Raw genomic sequence first — 15,588 nt, 5'->3', positions numbered from 1 at the left:
TCCCCTCTATTCAAAGCCAGTCAACGGGTCTCCATTGCATCAGAAGGACACTCGGCTACTTATTTGTGGTTATAAGGTTCTATGTAATATGGGTCCTGTCACCTTTCCCAAACTCATCAGATGCCCCCTGCCCAACACTAGAGATTCCCCAACAGAGCAGTGGACTTTCAGATTGAGATCCTAAATATACAAAGAGACAAGAGCCAGGCCAAATATGAAAAATGACTCTGCCAAGCCAGAGTAGTACGGTCAGATTTAATTTAGAAAGATCCTTACTGATTGTCCAAAGATAATAAACTAGAAAAAAAGAAAAAGAAGTAAGAAAAGGTCTCTGAACCACAACTTGCAGCCACTAGTACAGAAAGCCAGCCTATTACCCAGTAACCAATCCAGGGAGCCTATTACCCAGTAACCAATCCAGGGAGCCAATCACCCAGTAACCAATCCAGGGAGCCTATCACCCAGTAACCAATCCAGGGAGCCTATCACCCAGTAACCAATCCAGGGAGCCTATTACCCAGTAACCAATCCAGGGAGCCAGCCTGCGATTTATAGGCAGACTTGTAGGAGTCAGACCTCCATTCCTAGCAACCGATCCATAAAACAGAACAAAAATAATCTGTCAGGGGTTGTAGTACAGCAAGCTAAGCCACTGGCTGTGGTGCCAACATTCCATATCCAAGTGTCTGTTGGAATTCTGATTACAACACTTCTGATCCAGATCCCTGCTAATGTGCCTTGGAGGGCAGCAGAAGATGGCCCTTGGGTTCCTGTGGCCCACATGGGAAACCTGGATGAAGCTGCTGTCTCCTGGCTTTGGCCTTGCCCAGCCCCAGCCATTGCAGCTGTTTGGAAAATTTACCAATAAATGGATGATCTCTTTCTCTCTCTCTTCCTGTGTCTGTCCCTCTCTCTGTGTGAATCTACCTTTCAAATAAATAAAAATAAATCTTAACAACAACAATAAAAAAAAACCCTGTCAACAAGAGGACCAAAATGGCAAACTGCATTAATAACTGATAGCTTCCCAAATTTTTTTTCCCCACTTCTAACCAAGCACCAACAGGAGAAAGCCAAATATGTACCATAACCAATCACATGGTATGTTCAAGGAAAAACTGGAAGAAGCAAGCTTTGTGGTGAAATCAGGGGTTCATTTTTGAATGTGTGTATTTTGATATCCAAGCAGTGAAGTCAACTATTTGTGATAACAAAGCTCTGGAAATGCGTATGTGGAAGCCATCAACATGTAGAAAGGAAAGCCGCAAGACTGACTGAGCAAGAAGGGAGTGAGTGTGGATAGATAAGAGAGCCCATGACTGACCTTTAGGGCAATCCACAGCAAGAGAGAAGAAGGTCAGGCGTCAATGAGGGAGGAGGTAAGGGAGCAACCAGGTGAGTGGAAGGAAGAAGCAAGAGAATGTGGGGTCCTGGGCAGCACTTGAGCAAAGCAGTGTTCGTCTGTTTTTCATTGCTATAATGGAAGAGCTGAGGCTACTTCATGAAGAAAAGAGGCTTATTTTTATTAGTTTGTTTTTATTACTATAATGAAACACCTAAGGCAGGCTAATTTATAAGGAAAAGAGGTCTATCCTGGCACACAGTTCTAGAAGTGCAAAGTCCAAGGGTCTCCTCTGAAAATGACCTTTCTGTTGGCTGAGTCCCAACACAGCACAAAGCATCACATGACAGAAACAAGAAGCATGTGTGTATGTGTTTCCATCCGGGACATCTGTCTATTTTCTTGTAAGCCACTGGGATTCAATCATGAGGGCTCCACCCCAACGACCTTCTAATGGAAATCACTTCCCAGCTGGATCAAGTTTCCACCCTCTAAATGCCTCTTAAATTTCAATACAGGAAGCCCTAGGGGACACACTCAAACCATATCCAGACCACAGCAGAAGTGTGCCAGAAGGGAGTGAGTCACCACATCAAAATATTGCTGAGAGACCAAGTCAAATCAGAGCTGAGAACTGATTCCTATATTCCGCAAATGGAGATCCTTGGTGACATGAACAACAAGGTGTTGCTCGGTGAAAGCCAGGTTGAATGGGTTTAAAAAAAAAAAAAAGGAATTAGAGTAGAAGAATGGAAGACAGAGTGAAACAAATCTTTCACACAGTTTTCCTGCCAAAGGAAGCACAGAAATGGAGCAATAGATGGGAGAGGAGGTTAAGAGAAAGCTTTTGTTAGGCACGAGGACTATCACAGCACAGCCTCTTAGGGGAAATGATGAAGGAGAAGACTGCTGGAGCAGATGGAACTCAGGGCAGGAGAAGGGTCATCATTACACAGGACCTTGGCCAGCTCGACCGTGGCAAAGGGCAGTTACAGCTTGCAGACACGTACTACTGCACCATTTGACATGCCCGCTGAGACGGGCTGTGGTGTGGCAAGAGCAGCCAGACGCTGGTGTTGCTGTGGAGCGCATTTCTTCCTAACATCAAATGTCCTTCGGGACCTGTTCTGCAGGTGGCCTTTTTCCTTCAAGAGGAGGCCAAGGGCACAGTGTTTCCACCTCCACTCCCTAAGGCAGACACCCCAGGGGAATCTGAAGCCGTCGCCTAGGCCTCCTCGGTGTTTGGCTTACAAGCCGTTCTACTCTGTTTCCACGATGTCACAGCCCTGTCCTAGCCTTCATCTCAAAGGTTGGTCCTTTCCTGGCCCCTGAGAATCGGCACTTTGGTTCTGTTTTCCTGGTTGGATTTCAGGATTCCCTACTACCATTGGCTAGACCTAGTCCCCTGACTGCCTTGAGCTGCACATCATGCCGTATTGATAGATAGATAGATAGATAGATAGATAGATATCTCACATACATATGTTCCTCAATTTATGAAGTTATATTCCAGTAAACTAATCATATGTTGGTAATATCATAACTCAAAAATGTGCTAATACACCTAACCTACTGAACATGATAGCTTAGCCAAGCTAAGCTCAGAACACTTTCAAAAGCCTACATTTGGACAAAAGCATTGAACCTAAACCAATTATATAATAAAAGGGCATTTCAAAAATTTATGCAAAATGTCTGATGAAAATCTATGCAAGTGCTTCCAAATTTTTGCACCAAATTTATATATTAATTCCATGCTTTCACAAGCTTTTGCAAGTATCTTCTTGATGTATTGACTATCTACTGAATAATATACTGAAAGTAAGAAAGAAAAGGGTTGGATTGGTTTGCTTTGAAACCATTGTAAAGCAAACAATCATTAAGCCAAGTCATCTTAGTTTAATTCATAATTGTTTAATGTAATGTAGCCCAGGTCTTACATCAATAGTGGCTTAAAGTGTCCTAATGATGAAACAAATTACATGGGATGCTGTGAAATGCAGAATTCTGAGGTGGTACCCCAAAAGATCCTGCCCCCCCCCAGGCCCCCATGTACAATCTCTGGAATTGAGAATGTACTAGATTTTCCCTTGTGATTTGTTTGTACTAAAGGACATACTTGACATTACAGGGGAGATCATCTGGTGGGACTTAACCTTCTCACACAAGCCCTTTAAAAACACTGAAGAGCTAGTGCTGTGGCGCAGTAGGGAAAGCCACTGCCTGCAGTGCCGGCATCCATATGGGCACCAGTTCAAGACCTGACTGCTCCACTTCCAATCCAGTTCTCTGCTGTGGCCTGAGAAAGCAGTGGAAGATGGCCCAAATCCTTGGGCTCCTGCACCCCTGTTGGAGACTGTGAGGAAGCTCCAGGCTCCTGGCTTCAGATCAGTGTAGCTCCAGCCATTGCAGCCAATTGGGGAGTAAACCAGCAGATGGGAGACCTTTCTCTCTTTCTGCCTCTGCCTCTCTGTAACTCTGCCTTTCAAATAAAATAAATAATTCTTTAAAAAACAAAACAAAATAAAACACAGAATATTCTCCAATTTCCTCTCAGAAGGGAAACCAGAGATTCAAAGGAGGAATCCAGGGACATGATGTTGCTGGTTTTAGGATGTTGGCAGGGGGGCTGAAGTAACATGAGCACATGTCTGAGGAACCCAGGTGGACGCTGGGAGCTGTGTGGCAACTACAGTTGACAACCAGCAACAACAAGAAAGTGGATTCTGCCAGCAACAAAAATGAGCTGAGAAGTGGATTTTTACTTAAAACCTCCAGGTAAGAACTCAGTCTGGGTGGCATCCCAATTTCAGCCTGTGAGACCCTGAGAAACCAGTTATGCTGTGCCCTGTTAGTGACCTAAAGAACTCAGTTTTAAACCTAAGCTGTTACCCAGCAATAGAAAACTAACACAGATAATCCAGATGCCATTTCCTACAGCACTGGGTGCTTGGCAATCGGGCCCTAAAATTCCCTCCTGCTCTACACAGGTAGGATGCAGGAAAGTAGCGACAGAATATTCCGGAAGACTCTGGGAAGGGCAAATCTATTTTGTTTTTCCTTTACTCCAAACCCTCAGATCCTGTGGTCTTTCCTCTCACCCATAACCCTATTCTCTCAGCTTTCCTGACCTTAGCACCAAGCAAGTGTCACTTAAACTTGGAAAGTGAACCTGGATCCAGAACAGCAGGTTCCCATTGGTTGATTAAGGGAGGAGGTTGGGACTGGCCAATGCTGAAGTTTACAGAAGGAAAGCACTGAAACACGCAACTGCCCTGGGAGAGCTAGAACTCCTGTTTTGGTTGTTGAATTAGGCTCACCTCTTCCTTACTTGGAAGGAATTAATAACACCAGTAGTATTGATGTGGCTTCCTAAAATGATGACATTGGATGTTCCAAATTCTTTTTTTTTTTTTTTTTTTTTTTTTTTTTTGCCTCTTGGGTATCTATAAAATGACACCAAAATTCTTGGAGTTCTAGGTACAGAAATAGCTCCTTAGAAACGTGAAGGCCGTAAATGATGGGAACATTTTCAATGCCTTGGATAAGTTGGTGAGAACGAGCAGGCAGAGCTTGGGCATGAAACACCCCAAGTCCCTCATGGGTCAGGGCTATTGTGACTTCAAAATACCTTCCAGATCTGACATTCCGTGAGTGAGCAAGAGAGGCCAGAGTCAGACCGGAGGAATGAGAAAGCAGTAGAATGCCACATGGGAATTCAAGGTTAAGAGCCATTGAGTTGACTTATCGAGGTTCAATAATAAGTGGACCTAAAAATATTTGGGACTATAGGACAGCTGAGGAAAACCACAAGAAGCTACAGCAGGGAACTACATTTAGAGAGTTCCTTCATCCCTCCAGGTATCATCACAGGTCCTTTGCACATTTCTTTCCAACTGCCTTACCAAATTCAGCACAATGGCCTCCATTTTAGAAATGCAGAAATTGAGAAGACCTACGAGGACACATGATGTATCGTTGTATTTTGTTACCCACAAAGTGACAGGATTAGAGCTCAAGTGACTTCAACTGACATCACCTGGCATGCTGTTTGCTCTCTTCATAACAAGCATGCCAGATCTCTTCCATGAAAATACTCTGGGCACCAACTGTCTACCAGGAACTCCACATGGTGCTGAAGCTATCCACCTCTCAGCTCTGGAGCCCATGGGCCAATGGGAACTCGCTGTAGAGTGGCAGTGATGGTGAGCAGGGATTCTTTTTGGTGAACTGTTTCTGTATTATGTGAGTGGTCAAGATAAATCAGGAACACTGACGCCAACTATGCTCCAGACATGGTGGTAAATGTCAGGAACGCCATGGCAGCAACACAGAGCTTTTGTTTCATGCCTGTGCCAATTCACTGTTTTCCTCTGGGAGCATCCTTTGCAAATTTCAAGAATGGGCTCATTCTTGAAGTGAGCCCATTAAATGAGGTATCTGAAAGGACTTGGTCTCCAAAAGTGAAAGTAGACCAGTTGGTCCAGATGGGGTTGGCAGAAAGAAGCCAGGAGACTTCCAGCAAATACATGCCAGAAGAAGTTGAGCAAGATGCATGCACAGAAAGCCTGTCTCAAGCCATCTACAGAAAGCAGGGGAAATGTTGTAGCTAAGAAAGCTGGGACCTACTCAATATACCTCTCTGGACTAGCATGTTAAAGAAGATGGCCTGATTAGAACTTGAAAGTGGGATGCTATAGTGGAGATCAAGAACTTATTAGTGTTAATACCAGCAATCAAAGCCAGCATCAGGTAACACAAGTCACTAGAAGACAAATGTGATCTTTTTCCTGACTTGTATGAGTCTCTTAAAATTATCCTACTCTTCTGATTTCATGTGCATAGGCAATCTTTTAATGAATTTGATGTTGCTATCAGAAATCAAGGTCTGAATTTCAGACAAGCTATTAAATCATAAGTCTCATGTATACATCAATATTTTAGAAATGTGATTCATTATAGACTCAGATAAGCTGGATGGTTATTGAGAAAAAGTTCTCTAAGATGGTGATACCTGAGTATGGGTATTTCCTTAGCTTTACAAGAAGTAGAAAGTAAGTAAATTGGATTTTGAAGGTTAGGGAACACACCAAGTATCACCATCCCAAGGGATACTTCTGAGAGATTATTCTCCTCCTTTTTATCATATTTTTGTGATTTTGCTGCCTGCAAAAATCTCTAGAAGAGAATTGTTTGAGAGTGAGATTCCTGGTGAATAATGGGCCATGACTGAAATTTACTTCTGTCTTCAGTTCTGCAGTGTTCTAGAGAATCACAAGGCCTTTTGTTCTGGAACCTACAGGTAGAAAACAACTCCCGGAACTTCACTGCCCGGGGTACTTTGGTTCTGTCCTTAATCTGGTCGATTTTGGATGACATCTTCTATCTTACCACGCTCTTTCTTCTTGAAGAATTGACTTGCCACATCCTTGAAGTTGTAAAATTGGATCTACCCACATGGAGCTGGAGTCCGTACTGACCTGTCAAGCTTCTGAATCGTGTTTCCTTGTATCCTCCTGAACCCTGCTGGAAGCCTGCTGTTTAAGAGGCAACATCTGGATTAAGAACAATGGCCTTTATTTTTGTGGCAGAACGTGAGGGTCTCTCATGGAGGGTCGGGGGATGAGGAGGCAATGTCAGGTGATCTGAAACATCTTCCAGAATTCAATGTTGAAGTACATGACTACAGTACAAGAGCAATAGCAGCAAATCGTGGGTTCTGTTTGATAAATAAAATGTCTGATTGATGGCTGATGGTGCTTCTCAACATTGCTCTTTTTTATATTTTTTACTTTGAGTTATGGTTAAAATTACATAACATGACAGAGAATTCACCTTTGTGTTCATCTGTAAGTGTGCAGTTCAGTGGTGTCAAGTACATTCACATTGCTGTGAAACCCACCTCTAGTACTTTTTCATCTTGCAAAACTGAAACTCTAATCCCATTAGACTGTAACTCCCATTCCCCTGTTCTCCCAACCCCTGGCATCCACTATTCTACTTTCCGTTCCTATCAATTTGACTATTATGGGTAACTCATGTGAGTAGAATCATACAGTATTTGTCTTCTTTTGTGACTGGCTAGAACATGGTTTTGTAACACCTGTTCCTCACCTGCACATCACTTCAGCTGAGAAGCACTAGTAAGCTGCACTCAATCATCACCAACGGTTAACCTTTGCCTGTGTGTCAGTCAGGGCGCTAAGGCTTCCTAGGCAAGACCTCAGTTGGTCCTCACAATGGCTCTGAGAGGATTAGCTCCACTTGACAGATGAGAACCCCAGACTAGAGAGATCAGGTTACCTGGCCCAAGGTAGTAAGTGTCAGGAGTTGACACTGACACACAGGAAGTCAGACCTCTGAGCCTACAATGGTAACTACTTGACCACTTTGCCTCTCAGTATTGTCTGCAAGTTGGTGATATTCCATTCCAGACAGGACAGACGCTTCTCAGGGAAGAACCCTGATGAAGCTATATCCGGGTTTGTAATACCTTCCCAGCAGCCATCCCAAGAGCCCTACACCTGAGCTCTCTTGGGTCCGCAGCAATAGTCCTTGCGCACCTGATGCCTCCTCGCACCTGCTCTGCATGAGACTTCCTCAGGCGCCCAAGCTAGGCCAGCTTGCTCAGTGGCTTGGTGGGAAGCTGGCAACTCTGGGGTTGTAACTCCCTCCCCAGGGTGGAAGTAGGGGGATAAAGGTGACCCTGGGTGTGACTCCTCCCTTTGCCCATGCCCTCATTTGTATCTCCTAAGACGACTCAGTTGGGACTTCCCAAGTCCTTGTCTCAAGTGCACCAGGGAATCCAAACGAGTCACTTGGCAAACCTGAAAGTGGAATTGCAATGCAAGCTACTCCCCAATTTGTTCTTGCTGTTGTTTTTAACAAAAACACATCCTTGGACCAGATGTCTGTGTGAGCAATAAGGGATTGCAGCCTTGAGAGTGGGGAATTGGGCAAATATGACACTGAGCTGACACCTGATTTTCCATAGCACAGACAGGACCTGGAACTCACAAGCAACTCAGCAGCCTTGTGCAACAGGGTAAATGGAACAGATACTGTGTTGTTTTAAACAACAAACAGCATAAATTAAATTTGAACTGAAATGTGTCATTGTTGACTCTTTTCAGGAGAAATGAATTGCAAGCTGAGCAAATCTAAAAGGCAAATGGTTTCTTCTGTTTCTGAGGAAGCCACCTGTGGGTCTCTGTTGATCGGTTCTAAGCCTCACCCTCGGAGCACCATAAGTCGTTAGACAATGAGCTGCCATGTCGTGCTCATTTATGCTACTATTGAGATAAATGAAGCATTCAAGAGAAAATAAAATGGCAAATGCACATTACAAATTGATTTTATGAAAGAAACATTTCATTTCTCAAAAAGAAAAGCAACCACATTGAACTCATTAGAAAAGGATGAAAACACGATTTTTGCCACAGTCCTAAGCAGCTGGTTCTAGTCTAAATGATTAGGTGGAAGTTAATCCATCATAAACAATCAAGCAGATACCATGTTGGACATAGCCCTTTAACAAGCAGTAGCCTGCAGCGCACCCTACGACGAAACACGGCAGTGGGGTGAGAGAGAAAATGCATTCCTTTTTCAGGAGTCTTGGAGGTAAACTATGCCAAAGACATGAAGTCTGCCTCAGAAACTTGAGAGCGAATAGCAACTACCCAGAGCTAATGCAATGCAGTAAGTGATTGCAAAATGAAAAACCAGGACTTTTACTTCTCAAGGTTTGTTTGTTTCAAGGGGGAAATCTAACAGCAGAAAGCAAGACAAATGTAGAAATGTAAAGAGGGTGGGGACCAAATGATAAAGAAGTTCCTCATATAAAGAGTTAATAGGAGCTGGCGCTGTGGCTCACTAGGCTAATCCTCCGCCTGCAGCGCCGGCACACCGGGTTCTAGTCCCAGTCGGGGTGCCGGATTCTGTCCCGGTTGCTCCTCTTCCAGTCCAGCTCTCTGCTGTGGCCAGGGAGTGCAGTGGAGGATGGCCCAAGTCCTTAGGCCCTGTACCCGCATGGGAGACCAGGAGAAGCACCTGGCTCCTGGCTTCAGATCAGTGCGGTGCACCGGCCACAGCGGTCACTGGAGGGTGAACCAACGGCAAAAGGAAGACCTTACTCTCTCTCTCTCTCTCTCTCACTGTCCACTCTGCCTGTCAAAAAAAAAAAAAAAAAAGTTAACAGGAGTTGGGAAATCGCCACGCCATCATTTGCACTCCTTTCCCTTAATCTCCTGCTGTCATGACAATGATGGAAGAAAAAGAATGATGGAGGAGGAATAGGAGAAATCAACAGGTGGGGTCAAATAAGTGATCTCTTCCCTTCCATAAAGAAAAGGAGAAAACAGCAACAAGGGAGCTTTGGGAAAGAATAGAGCTAGGAGTCTCTTAATTTAGTTTGGAATGTTTCCATTGAAGGGGAGTCAGAAATACTCATTCTGTTTGTGGATGTTCTTATCTCTCTCTAGGTGTGTCGGTTTTACCTATTTTTAGAGTAGAAGATTCCTGAGAATAAGAATTATGACTTATTTATATGAGATGCAATAAAAATTGGTGGAAAAACCCAGAGATCGTTCTCCATGTGCTAATCTGAGGTGCTATTGATTAATCTTTACCCTCTTACACAGAGTGCTAATTATTGGAATGAACATGTCTGAGAACATTGATGGTCTGAACACGGTCCTGCTAGACCGGGCACTCTCTGAAGGCTTGGAGGGCATGGTAGGTGCTACCTGACAGGAATGAGCACATCTGGCTGGCCAGGAGAGCTGAAGAGTCCAGCAGAACTCAATTCTGCATGGCTGTTAGGAATCAGGCCTTCATATATTTAGGCCAGGATTGTTGATCATTTATTTGGTATTAACATTTTGTATCTTGATCTTGACGTGAAAATGATTGAGTGCTCAAATAGATATTGTGAAATATAAGTAAGCCTCCTAAGGGTATAAAAGTATTATTACAGTTCACAAAACACTCATTATGTTATGTACAAGGCAATGCACAAAGCATTGGATGTATAAAAAATTGGAATAAGACTTTTTTTAGTGAATTTACACTCTGGTAGAGTCCATACGGCAACCTTTTTTACAGGAAGAAAGACATATGAGTGTGTATGTTTATATCAAACATATTCTTAGACATACACATGCTGATAATTATATGGCACTACATATGAGAGTAAAATTAACCAATGACCCCTACTTATACAGATATGTGTATTTATATAAATATTTACATATATTTCACTAAAATATTTATTTACTATTTTTTGTAAAAAATTGATATGGCTACTCTATCATAGTGTAAGCTCACTGAAAAAAGCCTTATTCCTGTGTTTGGAAGTTATATATAATATAATATAATATAATATAATATAATATAATATAATATATGAAAGTTAGTGTAAAGGTGCAAAAGACAGAGAAATGTAGAATCACTCCTGGGTTTTGAGTCCAAGTTCCTGTGTAGATTGTGAAGCTATTTGCTGAACTGCAAATGGAAGGACCCACAAGGAGGAAGCATTAAAGAGACGCAGATGAACCCATCTGTGAGTTGCTATACATGATGAGGCAGGTGGGGTGGGATGTAGGGTCCCAAGAGTGACCCTAAAATTGACTTATTTTAGAAGTCATTGATGCTAGCACTTATTTTTAGCATCTGGTTATTGCTATAAAAGCAGAATGAATCTTTCACACACCACACACAGACACACACGTCTCATGGGACTTTGTGTCTGAGCCAGGGCAGGTGGCTATGGGTGCTGTCAGACTCTCAGAGTACGTACAGCTGCCCTAACTTCCATGTCTTTGTCGAAGGTCATCATGTCCTTTGTGGTCAGAAAATCACCTGTTCACTGCTCCTCGGACCACAATGATTTGCCGCTGGAGTTAAAGATACCATTCAACCTCTTCCAATCTCCACTGAGTTATTTTTTTTCCCCTTGGTCTGTTTCTTGCCAAACTTCTAATGTTTCCTGGGCTCCAAGTTCAAACTAACAAGATCGGTCTTTTCCCAGTGTCAGCATCAACCACAGTACTCTTCTCAGAAGCCAAGTGACCTGTCCCACAACAGGTTCTCACTTTGCTGGTTGTGTCGACAGTTGTCACTTGTGAGTGGTCCGTGTCCATGCACTACATTCCTGCCCCCAGAAAGACCAAGCTGGGTGATCTGGTCCTTGCCCTTCCCAACGTAAGTCACTTCACAAGTCCAAAGTGTTCAACAACCTCAACTTCTGAAAACCATCCTTTTATTACATGGCTAATTCTGAGTTTGGTGTTTTTATTGAAGACAAACATGCTCAACTATAAAAGTTATCTTCTTACCTTAATTTCTGCCAAGAAGTTCTTGAAATGATGAATCTTTTGCCAAAATAAATCTGGAAAAATAGCAAATAGACACTACACTAATTTCATAATATGAAGAACTTCATGTGCAGGTTCAGGAAGCTGGAGTATATTAAGAAAGCAAAGTCAAGTCCTAGAAAGGTTTGGATTGAAAAAGATGGTGCTTTCCTTCTGTTCCTTGCTCTCTTCCCTTCAAGATGCAAGAAGCTGGTAGAAGACATTTCACCCCAGAATGAAGCACTGTGCTCTGGCCTCCACTGTTCTCTGAAAGTGAGTTTTTGTAGAAGCCAAGAGGATGGCCACTCCAGTGAGATCAGCCTGACCGGTTTCTTCTTGCATTGTCCACAACCAGACTATTCCCTGAGTGCCCGATGGTTACCAACTTCTCTGGGTCTCCTCCCATTTCTACTTTCTGTATGTCCTGTTCTCTCCTCGTGGACAAGTGTGACTTCCTACTCTTCCCACTCAGCTCAGCTGAGGCCCTTCAGAATCACCGCTTCCCAAATCTGAGTGATTTGATACCCCCCGTACAGTCCTTGAAGTACAGTGTTGGGTTGCCCTATGTGACTGTCCCATGATCAGAGAAATCCGCAGAAAACTGCAAGGGAGTGGACACTTCGCAAAGGCACTGGGTGTTTGCTGAATGTGATGGAGCCAACTGAATTCAATCAGGTAACTTCACTGCCGTTTTTCTTTCTTCGAGCATCTCAGCAAGCTTCATCAGAGCTGAGAGATGGTGGACAATGAAGCGTACACCAAGTCCCTGAATTTCGATCGGTGCTCCCTCCGAGATTCAAATGATACGTAGCAAGGAAAGGGAAATTAAACCAAGGGAGGAATTAGGATTCATAGAAAGCAAATACCAGGAAAAAAGGAGGTAAGTTCAATATCAATGAAAGGGAAAGACTCTCCTTGCTACCCTTTACACCAGCTCAGATACAATCTTCTCCCACAGTTTCCCTGTTAGCTTTTGTATGAGGTTCTGTCTCCCACAGACCACAGGGTAACTCCTGGTCATGCCTGGACCAGCATGGTGATCGTCTGGTTCCTCTGCCTTCAGTTCCCCCTCTCAAACAGGCTTCTTCCGCAGGGTCCTGGAATGCATTTCCTGTCACTCGTTCTCTGTAACTTTGTCAGCTTCCTTAGTTGTTTTAACGTGTTGCTGTCTATAGGATAAGTGGCTTTATTTCTAACTGACTAGTTGGAAAACACAGAATTTTCTGTCCAATACTTTTGAACAATGGGTTCAGACACAATTAGGGCAGGATTTATCAATTACTTTATACGTGTTAAGAAAAATGCAAATTAGTAAAGACACTTGTGACTTAGCACTTCTTTTTCAAAAAATAAATAGTTGTAAATAATTGTAATCCGTTTTGGTGCCCGATGATCTATATTGCACAGAGACCAGCATCGTGGCACAGTGGGATAAGCTGCCACCTGGGGTGCAGCCATCCCATATGAGCACCAGTTGTCCCAGCTATTCCGCTTCTGATCCAGCTCCCTGCTAATGCACCTGGGAAAGCAGCAGAAGATGGCCCAAGTGCTTGACTCCTGCCACCCACCCGGGTGACCCAGATGAAGTTCCAGGCTCCTGGCTTCAGCCTGGCTCAGCCCTGGCTGTTTGGCCATTTGGGGAGTGAAACAGCAGATAGATGATTTCCCTCCCCCCTCCACCACCTCGTCTCTTCCTATCTCTCTCTTTCAAATAAATAAATAAATCATTAAAATATATTTATATATATACAACACACAGGTAAATACACATGTGTATTTACATACATATAGTATTGAGATGTTGTGTGCTACAACCACATGACTTTATATGCTTGTCATTCATACACACACACGCACCAGGCAAACACACACACAGTTGGCCCCCTCTGTATCTGTAAATCCAACCAACCACAGATTGAAAATATTTGGGGAAAAACATGCTTCTGAACTGAAATATGTAAAGACTTTTTGTTTTCTTGTCGTTATTCCCTAAATAGTACAATAGAGAGGCCAGCGTTGTGGCATGGTGGCTTGAGATTTTTCTCATGACACCAGCATCCCCTATCAGAGTGCACCCTTGAGTCTCAGCTGCTCCACTTCTGATTCAGCTCCCAGTGTGCCTGGGAAGGCAGCAGACAATGGCCAGGTAGTTGGGTTCCTGCCACCCGAATGGGAGTCCAGAATGGACCTCCTGACTCCTGGCTTTCACCTGTCCCAGCCCTGGCCATTGAGGCCTTCTCTCTGGCCCTGTCACTCTGCCTTTCAAATAAATAAATAAATCTTTTAAAAATCACAGTGATAGAATATAACAGCTATTTACATAGTATTTCCAGTGTATGAGATCTTACAAGTAATTGAAAGATGACTTCAAGCATATGCAGGGTATGTGTGGGTCATATGCAACACTACCCCATTTTATACAAGGGATTTAAGCACCTGTGGACTTTGGTACTCAGACTCCTGGAACCTTTGGGTTCACAGATACTAAGGGATTCTATGATCAAACTGGAGAATAGGAGCAAATGCTTATGTGAATTGTTTATTTTTTAATTAATGCATTTTCTTCTGAATCAAGTATCTATATTCAATATTATAGTATTGATGTGAATTATTTATTATATTATTTATATGAATTATATCTGTGGTAGAAATTTTCCCCACTTGTCATTGCCTTTTAGCCATAAACTACATCTTGCATTGTGGCTGTTTATCATGTGTAAGCTGTTTAACTAATGAGCAGAGAGCGCTGGGCTTGTCTTTGTGTCTAGAGAGGGATCTACTAGGGTTCTGGAAGGAGCCCTAGTAACGTGTTGCCCCAGTCAGAAAACTTTCAAAAGTCACATATTTTAATCATGGTCAGTGTCTTTTCATTCTCACTTCCCCTTCAAACACCCAACTTTGTGTTAAATGGCATCTGAGACACTAGTAAGAGACTTGGGGGCTTTAAGGAAGGGAAGCTGTGTTCCAGACATGTTGAGTTTTGTAAGATGTATTTCTGCGGCCTGCTGTCACTTCTCCATATGAGCCAGGAGCTATTCTGCAAAATTATACGCATAGGGTTTACTTCTCATCAATGCCTACTCATAACAGAATTGTCTTCTTGATAATGCATAAAAAGAACTGAAACTTGATCATGAAGTATATATAATTTTAAATTTTCTGTAGAATAAAATTATGTTGTGGATTTCTGAATGGTATCAATAGATTATTTGACATTAAAAAGCGAATTGTAACCAAAAGAACTCATCTAATGAAAACATAATTGGTCAAAAGAGATAAATTTTAAATAGATGTTATAAATAAGCCTTACAACTCTTAGATTTACTACTTAATCATAAAGAGTGTATCAATTAACAAGGTTGAAGAAGAAACAGTTACATTTTGTTGCTGATTTGTCAGGAAATCCAGACATCACAGAGGATAACTGACATAATTCTGTATCACAGCTCCATCAAGGCTAGTTCGGTAAATGAGTGTAACCAATTCAAATTGTGATACGAGGTTACACACCACAGAAGAGGCCTGTGATTGTCCAAATACATACGAAAGACTTATTGGAGGTGTTCCCAACTCAACAACACTAAAAATTGTATGTTTTATCAGATATGAATTGTGAAGCCATCAGAAACTTTTACAGACCATCAATTTAGACAAAGTACTTTGATTAAACATGAGAAAAAAAAAGACCAGCTATTCTATTTTTTTCTTTATAAAATGATAGTGAAAAATAATTATCATGGGAAGAGGCACTCACCTGACAAAACATGTAGGAAAAGGCATTGCAGAGTGTGTTCCTGAGTCCTCGTGTTCATTTCCCGGGTTTTTATGATGCCTGTGTATTTCTCAGCTTAGTCTTCTCACACTAGGCAGACATTCCTCATCCGTCCCCTATTT

At 42.6% G+C, this 15,588-nt stretch overlaps 1 long non-coding RNA gene across 2 annotated transcripts in view; it reads right to left on the bottom strand.

Moving 5' to 3' along the window:
• The window catches only part of LOC103349680 (uncharacterized), a 57,603-nt gene that overhangs the window by 8,261 nt on the left and 33,754 nt on the right, over positions 1-15,588 (bottom strand). Inside the window, exon 4 of one of the 2 annotated variants that reach the window (XR_011388797.2) lies at positions 6,903-15,582. The exons of the other annotated variant lie outside the window; for it this stretch is intronic. This is a non-coding gene — a long non-coding RNA (uncharacterized LOC103349680). Of the gene's footprint in view, positions 1-6,902; positions 15,583-15,588 lie in introns of those variants that run through there. 2 annotated transcript variants of the gene reach the window in all.

The sequence above is a fragment of the Oryctolagus cuniculus genome, chromosome 5, assembly GCF_051225735.1.
Source record: "Oryctolagus cuniculus isolate XC-2025 breed Fujian yellow rabbit chromosome 5, ASM5122573v1, whole genome shotgun sequence".
Taxonomy (NCBI): domain Eukaryota; kingdom Metazoa; phylum Chordata; class Mammalia; order Lagomorpha; family Leporidae; genus Oryctolagus; species Oryctolagus cuniculus.
Note: the sequence above shows the minus strand (reverse complement) of the source record. Positions and strands in the feature narration are given on the sequence as shown.